We start from the raw sequence: 9,287 nt of genomic DNA on the forward strand, positions 1-9,287 counted from the left end.
GTAGTCCTGGTAACCCAGTATTCCCTTAAAGGAATTTACATTAAAGTGTCACAAGCTCTGGGAGCAATGTGAATTTTACTTAGAAGAACATGGGGCAGTGAGGAGGCATCCACTGCTTAGGGGATAAATTTTCAGTCCTAGAAATCATCCTTTACTAGATAACTGTTCATATTTAACACCTTCATGGATGTTTCCCTTTTTTGAAGTAAATTATAACAATGCCTAAAAAAGACAACTTGGATATTTTAACCAGCAGATACTTACTATAATAATTCCAATTTCAAAACAAATGATAATTAATTCCTCAGTTTGAAGGATTTGAGAACATATATCTAAAGCAAGAAAAACTTTTATATTGACTAATGTCAGGCTCTTGTTTTGCACTTATTTATTGTGTTTTAACCAATTTAATTCCAAGCAATATCAAAAAGAAAAAAAATCTTGAGGAGATATTGAAAGTAAAGGTCTTCTCTTACCCCATTACCTCCCACCTGTTGCACAATCTTTACCCCCCCCCCAGAGAAATTCTCCTATCAGTATGACTTCCAGTTGAAAACAGAAAGGAAATAAGATGACTCCTCTAAAAGGCTACCCATTGTGTTCTCAATTATTTGGTTTTTTTTTTTTCTTCAGAACTAAACATGCCCAGAGCATGAAAGCATAAAAAAGCTGAAGGAACAGTCATCGGAAATTATCACCTGGACTTGATAGAGAATACTAAGTGTGCATTCTCAAATGTATAGATGAAATAATCCACCCAATCAACCCACACACAGAGTATATGGAAAACATTTAGATATACATTCATGCACCCTGAAAAAAATCTCTAAGCACATGTGTGCAGTTTTCAGTTCTATGGAAGCTCAGCTAGCTGTCCACACGCATGTATTCACTTCTGGGGTAAAGGCATTTTTGTTGCTCCCATAGTTTCTTTCCATTAAGAGCGATTAGATGATGTCCATTCAAAGTTGCTGATCCAGAGAGAAAATAAGAGTAGATAAAAGGAGATTTCAAGTGACCTCCTCGTCCCTTTCACACCAACCTGAGCCCTGGAATAGCCAAGGATCAACTAACACAAAAGCCCTTTACTTTCTCTTTTCAGCTTCAGAAGATTTCGTGCAAGGGGTTAACAATAAAACATAGAACTATCTCTGAATTTTGTTAGACCATGCATTTGGAATACTTTATTAACTACCCCTGAAGATGGGCTAGGTTTATTTACCACCTCTGAAATGGGTAAATGAAATACACATATCATAACAAAGTATAATTACTGCTCCATGTGGCTTTTATCACTGGTATGCTATTTCATTCTTTTTCATTTAAACTTTACGTAAACCCCCTCTCCCCTCAATGTTGGAGGACACTATAATAAACATATCTTTCCACTGACAGTTTAGAGAAGAATGTTGAATTTATTATTTAGATCAAGTTTCTGATAGGTACCAGCATGACTGGTAACACCAACAGATCTGCTAGCTTTTTGAGCCAATACTTTTCCACTACTTTATCTCATACATGGTGAAGAAAGTGACATTAAAAACAAACACATTCGAGCAGTCTTTAGTTAGTGCAATGTCTGATTCAGATCTACTTCTGATGGGTTAATCCTATACTAAAAGAAATAGGTGCTCTGACAGGTAACTATTAAGGGAAATGATTATATAGTGCACTTGATCGTATTGTCAGGGTACTCTGACCACCTTCAAACTCAGTTCAAAACTTCAACTTTCATCTAAACCCAAACCATTTTTCCCAGGAAAATGGCCATGTAGTTATTTACTGAAGTTGGGCATTTAAAAGAAGTGCATTTCATAACATAAAAGTCCAATTCTTTCTTTTTGCATAGCATAAATATATATAGGTAGCTAAGACTTTATTTTTACAAAAAGTAATAAACATTTAGCTCTGACTTCACTTGTGTGTGAGGAATGATCAGTCACTTCTTCTCTAAAAAGCCTTGATTTGCATTCAAAGGTCAGTGCCTGCTCTTCTGCCATCCTCCCACAGCTGCTCCTCCTGGGCCCTCTTACTGTGGCCCAGGAAGAAAGGGGAAGTTCTTCCCTTATCTTTTTTTTTCCAGAACATATGCTTTAAATGTCGGGTTTGAGATAGAAAACTAAACCTCTTACTCAGGTAAAGGCACTTATCTCTGAGCATTTCCACCCAAAGGTGACAAAGCAGAAATGCCTGTGCTAGAGTGGGTGATAGAGCCTGCTGGACCCTGCTCAACTACAAGAGCAAACTAAGACCAGGCAAGCCAGCAAAAGCCCGCCTCTCAACTTGGCCTGTCCACCTTGTTTTGATGTTGACAAAGGAAAAACTTTTGACCGATGTGCAGGGACACTACAGACAGAGTTCAGTGTTGGGGGTGAAGGAGATATTTCTAAGATAAGCTGGAGCTTTTGGTTTATTTGGTTTTGTTTTTTAATAATGACAAAACATTATGGGGGCATTCTTGCCTCTCTACCCCCTTTCCTCCAAAAGATCTTTTAAACACATCTTCCACTATGTTCTTCCTGCCCTTAATCTCATGCCAGGGGAGACTAATTGATTCGGCACCTTTAAAATAAGCTCTTTGGGAAAGGTCTGCAGCAAGATCAGAGGCACTGACCTTTCCACCAATGATTGCAGGCATGTTCATCTCTCCAAATGGGCTTGATAAAACAGGGTTTTTCTGTTCTGCAGTCTCTCTAAACAGAATAATACCATTTTTAACAATTTTGAGGGTGAGGAAGAGGTATAAAAGAGAATTTTTACACATATCTAGTCATTTGTAGGGTCCTATTGAACTAGATATAGAAAATGTTTTTTACAAGACCACCTTTGTTCAGTGTAACTTACCAAAAAGCCAAAATGACTGACTTTTGGATTTTTAAATAACAATATTTTAAAAGCCACACAATTAAGTGAAGAATGTTTCAGCTTTCAGTAGTGAGAAAGACATTGGGGGTAGCGAGGGTTAATGGGCTAGAAAGTCCACTTAGATCCAGACTCTGATGCAAGGCAACTATGTGCAGCCACAGACCTCTGCTGCTCTGCTGGCACCAGATCACAACTGTTTGCTGGTGTCCAGCTGGGCGAAATCAACTGTTGTGTGGTAGATCTTTAAAAAGGAATTAAGGTTGAGCCTTGATTCTAGTAGCCCAAAAGGGGTATTATAAGCAAACAACCTAAATGCCCTCCTTAAGCAGAGAGGTACCTTCTCTTTGCCTTGTGGGGGATCCACACTGGAGACTTTGTGTGTATTGAGCAGTCTGTGGGCATCAGGCAGGTAGAGAAGACTGGAGAGGGCAGGCCTTTGGAGCCCAGGCCTGGAGGAGGCCCGTCCAGTCCCCAGATTTGTCTAATCAGGATGAGAGACAGAAAGACATCCTGGAGAGAGCCCAGACCGGGTAAGCCCAGCAGGCCTGGCTGGTAGGAGGCTGAGGCAAAGGCCATAGAGGATCTAGGTCCAAAAACCACGTCCAGATTCGGTTTAAAATTCGGAGTGGAGAGCCTGGGAGAGAAGGGAGGCAGAGAGATCTGAAGAGAATGGGTGAGAGAAGACTGGAAATTGCAATTGCATTTTCTGCCCCTGCGGTTGAGCTGCCTAGACACGTGTGTAGGATTTCACAGTTGGGGAAGCGAGGTGCTTTCCAAAAATACCGCCACTTTTCTTTAGGTACCCTCCCCAACAATAACGGATACCGTTATTGTTAGGCCCAGAACAAGAATGCCAAGTAGGACCAGTATCAAACGACAGCCTTGGAGAGAGGAAGAAAGGGCTCCCCAGGAACCGGGCTGAACCTCAGTGCCTCTTCGGGTAGACCGTTTTTTGCTGGAGGCGGGGCTGTGAGCACAAGTAGGGTGCCCTATGGGTGTGCAAATGGTTGGGGAGCACAGCGTCTGGAAGAGAAACTGAGCTCTAAGTCCGGCTCGGGCCAGATGAGTCCTACAAGGGGACAGCGCCCTCCTCAAAAAGCCGCGGTTTTTCCCCGCCCCCTCTCTCGACAGAAAGTTGGCACATGTGCCCCCAAAGGAGTGCAAGCCGCTCCTCTTCTCCTAAAAGCCCAGGCCTTCCTCTGCTTCCACCACCAACAGCTTCCAACCCCCACTCCGGGACTAGGGCGGGGCCCGCAACCTCCCCCTTCCTTCCGGAGGAGCCCCCAGCTTCTCCTGAGGCCTCCAGGGCCGGAGTCCCTGCCCCCGCCCCCGGGTCACCCCGGATCCCCCGAGCCTCTTTCAAGTTTGAAAGCTCAATGGGGGCGGGAAGAGCTCACAATGAGGATGGGTGGGCGCCGCCTCTCCCCGGCAGACTCAGCTAGTCTTCCCATCTTGCCTTGCTGGTTGCCTGCAGGGCCTGACCCCAGGCCAGCCCAGCTGGGCAAGGCTACCTCATTCCGGAGCCCACCCAGCCCCCGGGCGCGGTCCCCAGAGTCGGCTCCCCCCGCCCTCCGCTCCCGCCTGGCTCGCCCTCTGACGCAAACGCGCGCCTCTGCCCAGCGCCGAGGAAAGAGCTCTTGTTGGTTTTAATTGAGCCTCTTCCTTTCACACACACACACACACACACACACACGCACACCCTCTGTCCCCACCCCGGGGAGGCGACCCCTCCCAGCTCCCAGGCCGCCTGCGGCCGCGCGAGGAGTCTGGCTCGGCTGAGAGGCTGCAGATCCCCGCGCTCTCGCCGCCGCGGGTTCTCGGCTCAGGGGAGCAGCTTGATGTGCCTTTTAATCCGCTGACAGTATCGGCCACATTAGACAGGCAGCCATCGATCGCGTTACTGTAGCGGACAGCGGTACAAACTGCGCCCGCAGGTGGGCGGCAGGAGCGGAGCTCGCCAGGTCACGGCCTCAGCCTGGCAAGGCGCGGGCATTAGGGGCCAGCCCGGCCGGACTCTGCAGCCGGCTCCGCCGCGGCTGGTGCTGGGCACCGGCTGGGACCGCCGCGCAGGAGCTGAAAGTGCCGACTTGCAGTTCCCAGCCCGCCCCCGCAGCCGTTTCCCGCTGGGGGGAGTTAGGGGATAGAGAGTGGGGGTGGGAGCAACCTGTTTTGAATTTGGACCGCTGCGTGGTTGGCAGGACCCTTACCTCCTGGGAGGCGCCGCAGCCGCGCTCCTTGCCTAGAAGCCGCGGCAGGAGAGAGGCCTAGGGAGAGTAGGTAGCCCCTGTCCAGCCGGGCGGAAAGTTCTCCTCGTCCCGCCCTGGCGGCCTCTTCCCCAGACCCGACCTTCCAAGGCTTTTTAAGTCAAGACTCCCGGCCTGCCCACGTTACCAAGCACAAGTTCAAAGGAAACGATAATCATTGCGTTACTTGCCTGGTGGGGCAGGATTTGGCTGGGTCTCGTTTCTGGTGCCCACGACGCACGGTCCAGGGTCCTAGAGCGGTTGGGCCGGCAGACCCGGCGTCCAGCGGGCCTCTGATTCCCTGGCACTCGATCTCGCCTCCTCTCTCACTCTCTCAGTCTCTCTCCGAGGTCTCTTTCTCGCTCCTGTCTCCTCTGTCTGCCTGCTTCCTCTAGTCACTCAAATCCCTGCCTCTGACTGTATGGAGAATAAAACTGAGTATATAGAAAGACTTTCTTTTCTTTTGGTCTATTTTAATTGTGTTCGTTTCACCTTTTAACTGACCAGCAGATATGAGCGCATTTGCGCATTTATTTGCACAGAGGGGCGAGGGTAAGGAGCCCCTGCCACCCCAGTCGCGTCCTCTCCATCAGCCGCGTACAATGGGACAAGGCTCGAGGAGTGCATTGACAGTCTCTCCATTATTCGAGCTGGAGGGGCTGAGGGGCAGGCATCGGGAAACCCTTTATTCCGCTCTCTAAAATTCTCGCTCATCACTAAGCGGTCGCGGACTCTCGACTTGTAGGTAGAGAGACCGGGAAGCGCGAAACGTATCCCAAACACGCAGCGCTTCCCAAACCCCTCCCTGGTGAGACTTAAAGTGAGAAGGAGTATTAAAAAACAAACCCTACCTCTGTCAATAAAGCGTGGCCATTTACTTCCACCTTTACCTGAGGACGTGTTGGATGTGGGAGTGCTCGAGCTGAGAAAAACTTTTACGCCCTCCAGAGTCGAGCGGCCGGCCGGAGAGCGGGGCTCCCACCCGCGGCGGCGGCGGCGGCCGAGGCTTTGTCGTTCCGCGCCACGCCGCGCCAGCCTAAGCCTGCCTAAGGGAGCGATCTTAAAACGAGGGGGGTGCGAGGATGCGATTGGAGAATATGTAACTAATGGAAGTATCATTTTCCCCCAGTACGATCTTTCAAGGAAAAAAAAATCCATTGAAAGAATTTTCAAAGTACTGTCTTCGTTTGGAGAAAAGGCACAGGCTGCCTGCGGGGAGGGGAGTAGGGACGCGGCTGTGTGCCGCCCGGGAGCGGCTCCCGTCCGCTAGGTGGCAGCCAGAGCCAGCGATTCCTGCAGGCCCCGCGGCGGGACCCGCTCCTCCGGCTCGCCCCTCCTCCTGCGACCAATCACCTTCGCGAACGGGGTCTCGGTCTCTCTCTACCCTCTCTCTCTCTCCTTCTCTCTCCCTCCCTCCCTCCTTCTCCCTCTCCTCCCCTCCCCCCTCCTCATCTCCCCCTACTCCTCCCCTGCTTCTCATCCTTGCCTCCCTCCCTCCCTCTCCCACTTCTCTCTCCCACCCCACCTTCCCCTTCTCCATCTTCTCGGTCGTTTGCTCTTTTCCTGGGACTGACTTGGCCACACTAATCGCCCTTCATTCCCCCCCCCCGCTCCTCGCGCGCGCAACAATATGAGGACTTACTACTGTTTTATTAATAATTATTGAAGCATTGTTTGTAGTTTGCAACAGACTGGGGATGGAAAAACATGAAGAAGGAAATATCGGATTGATTGGAAAGTTTATTTTTAAAATCTTCTTTGCGATGAATAGAAATCATTGATTCGGATCGAATAGCTGCAGATTCCAGGCGTGTGCTTGTCATAATTAAGCCTTTAAAACCAAGACATACTTTGGATCGGAAAAACAGAGAGACCCTACCTTGTTTCTAAAAAGAATATAAGATGAGTGGAATACACATTTGGATTATGCTTCTATGTGAAGGAAGAAAACAATCCAAACCCAATACATTTCACGAATCATTAAAATGAGGGTTTCATGCCCATTAAAATCTTTTCCAAACATTTTCAATTGCACTCTTCGCGCTCATAAAATTAATTTTAAAAACTTTTCAGAAGAAATCGAAATAATTTCCTTCTAATTTTCTTTTGGTCCATTGCAAGGCATTCTCCCTTTCGTCATCCCTTCCCCCTTTGGAGAGTGTGTGTGTGTGTGTGTGTGACCATAGACGACCCATACTAATCAGGTCTCAGAGTAAATAGCAGCGCAGGGCGATCTCAATGTAAATTGCGCTTGTCAGAAGCACACCCCTCCCTCACTTTCTCTCCTCCTCCCCAAGCCATCCCAGTCTGTAGGTAGCTAAGAGGGAGGGGAAAAAAAAAGAAAGAAAGAAAAAGAGGAGGGGGAGGGGCTATCCAACCAATGGCGTGCAGGAGGCTTGGCTAACCTTAGCCTCCCATTTTCTCTCCCCCCGATTCAGGGCTCTGACCAGTCAGTCGCCTTTGATTATCAGTTGCCAGCAGCCCTTCTCTTGGCTCCTTGACACGAGCTCCATATAAGGCAGCGATCTCCATAGAAACGTGTCAGTTTCAATAGTAGTGTCAAAGTTCACTATATACAGACATTCGCGCAGATCCCCCTTTCGGAAACATTGCTCTGCGAGTCCTCCCGTTTAAACGCATTCAATTTTTGGGTCTCTCTCTCTGCCTCTCTCCCTCTTTTCTCTCTCTCTCTCTCTCTCTCTCTCTTTCGTCTCTCTCTCCTCTTTTTCTCCCCCCTCTCCCTCCTCTCTTCTTTCTCCCCCTCTCTTCTACCTCTCTTCTCTCTCTCCTCTTTCTCTTTTCTTACATATTCTACTAGTTTCCCCCATTCTTCTTCTTCTTTCTCTCCTTTTTCTCCCTTCTACTCTATTCCTGCAGAAGAGAGAGGGCTAAACTTAAAGAAAAAAAAAGGAGGAGGAGGCGGCACCCCCTTCGTATTCTTCTTATCGTTATTTTATACATATATGATTTTTTTTGGAGGGAGGGTGTTGGTTCCCGGCTGAAGAGCACTTATTTAAAATACTAAAAAAAGAACATTTTTGGGCGATCTCCAGGGTTTTTTTAACTAGCTCTGTGTGTTATAGCAGAAGAAGCAGAAGAAGGAGCAAGAAAGAGGAAAAGAAGAGGATTATTTATTCGACCTACTTTGGATGTCTCTCTCGCTTTTTCTTTTTCCTTTTTTTTTTCTTTTTGGCAATTATTTTCTTCCGATTTTTATTTTTTCTATTTCGCTGTGAATTTGTGGCCGGCGTGAATTATCCTGTATTTTTCTCCCCCTTCCGTCACCTCCCGAAAGAAGAAGGCAGCGAGAGCCCGGCGCCACCCGCACAACAAAAAGAGCAAAGTGTGTGATCTTCCTCGCCGGCTGCCTCCAGCTCTCCATCGCTGTCTTCCTGAATGGCTGGCTGCGTCCGGCCCTGGACCTGGCCCCCAGACACCCGCGCGCCCTGATCGCCGCCGGCAGCCTCGCCCAGCGCCCTGCTCGGCTCACCGCGCTCCCAGCACTCCCGAGCCCGGCAAGGGCTCCCGCCGGGACGGCAGCGGCGGTGCGGACGGCCACGGCCTCCGCTCGCGCTCCGGCAGCGGCCCCGACTCCTCGCCGCAGCGGCTGAGGCGGCAGCTCCAGCGGCGCCTGCAGCCGCGACCTCCTCCTCCGCCGCCGCCGCCGCCGCCACCTCCACCCTCGCCGGCTTCCTCTATGTCGGCTCAGCCCGCGCGTTGCGCGTAGCCCGAGAGGCCGGCGGGCGGGCGGGCGCCGGGCGCGGGTGAGCGAGTGTGTGTGCGAGTGTGTGTGTGCGCGGGGGTGCGGGCGAGGCGGAGGGCGAGTGTGTGCGCGCGCCGTGGCCCATGCCCGCCGCCCCCGGCGCTGCGCCCCGCGCCGCTCCCGGCTGCCGCCTGTGCCATTTCTGATTTTGCAACTTGGGGAAGAAGAAAAAAGCGAGAGAAGGGAGCTTGCTCGCCGGGGGGTGGGGAGGGGGGGAAGGAGAGCGCGGCCCCCCCAGGAACGGAGCGCGGGGGGAGCGGGCGAGGGGAGCAGGGGTGTTGGGGGGGAGCCTGAGAGCCTGGGGGGGCTGCAAAAAGAGAGAAAGAAAACAGCAGGAACCACAACAAAACGCCAGCAGGGCGGGCGGGCGCGCAGCAGCAGCGGGGCGGCCAAGGCAGTAGCTGCGGCGGCAGCGG

The 9,287-nt window shown here is 50.4% G+C and overlaps 1 pseudogene across 1 annotated transcript; it reads right to left on the bottom strand.

The window, feature by feature from the left end:
* Positions 1–5,291: 5,291 nt before the first annotated feature.
* Positions 5,292–6,374, bottom strand: LOC105886624 (annotated as a pseudogene). The gene has a single exon (XR_001161089.1). The product of XR_001161089.1 is annotated as an uncharacterized LOC105886624 (transcript).
* Between the last annotated feature and the right edge of the window lie 2,913 nt (positions 6,375–9,287).

The sequence above is a fragment of the Otolemur garnettii genome, unplaced genomic scaffold (assembly GCF_000181295.1).
Source record: "Otolemur garnettii isolate 467f Iridium unplaced genomic scaffold, OtoGar3 scaffold00017, whole genome shotgun sequence".
In the NCBI taxonomy this organism is placed as follows: domain Eukaryota; kingdom Metazoa; phylum Chordata; class Mammalia; order Primates; family Galagidae; genus Otolemur; species Otolemur garnettii.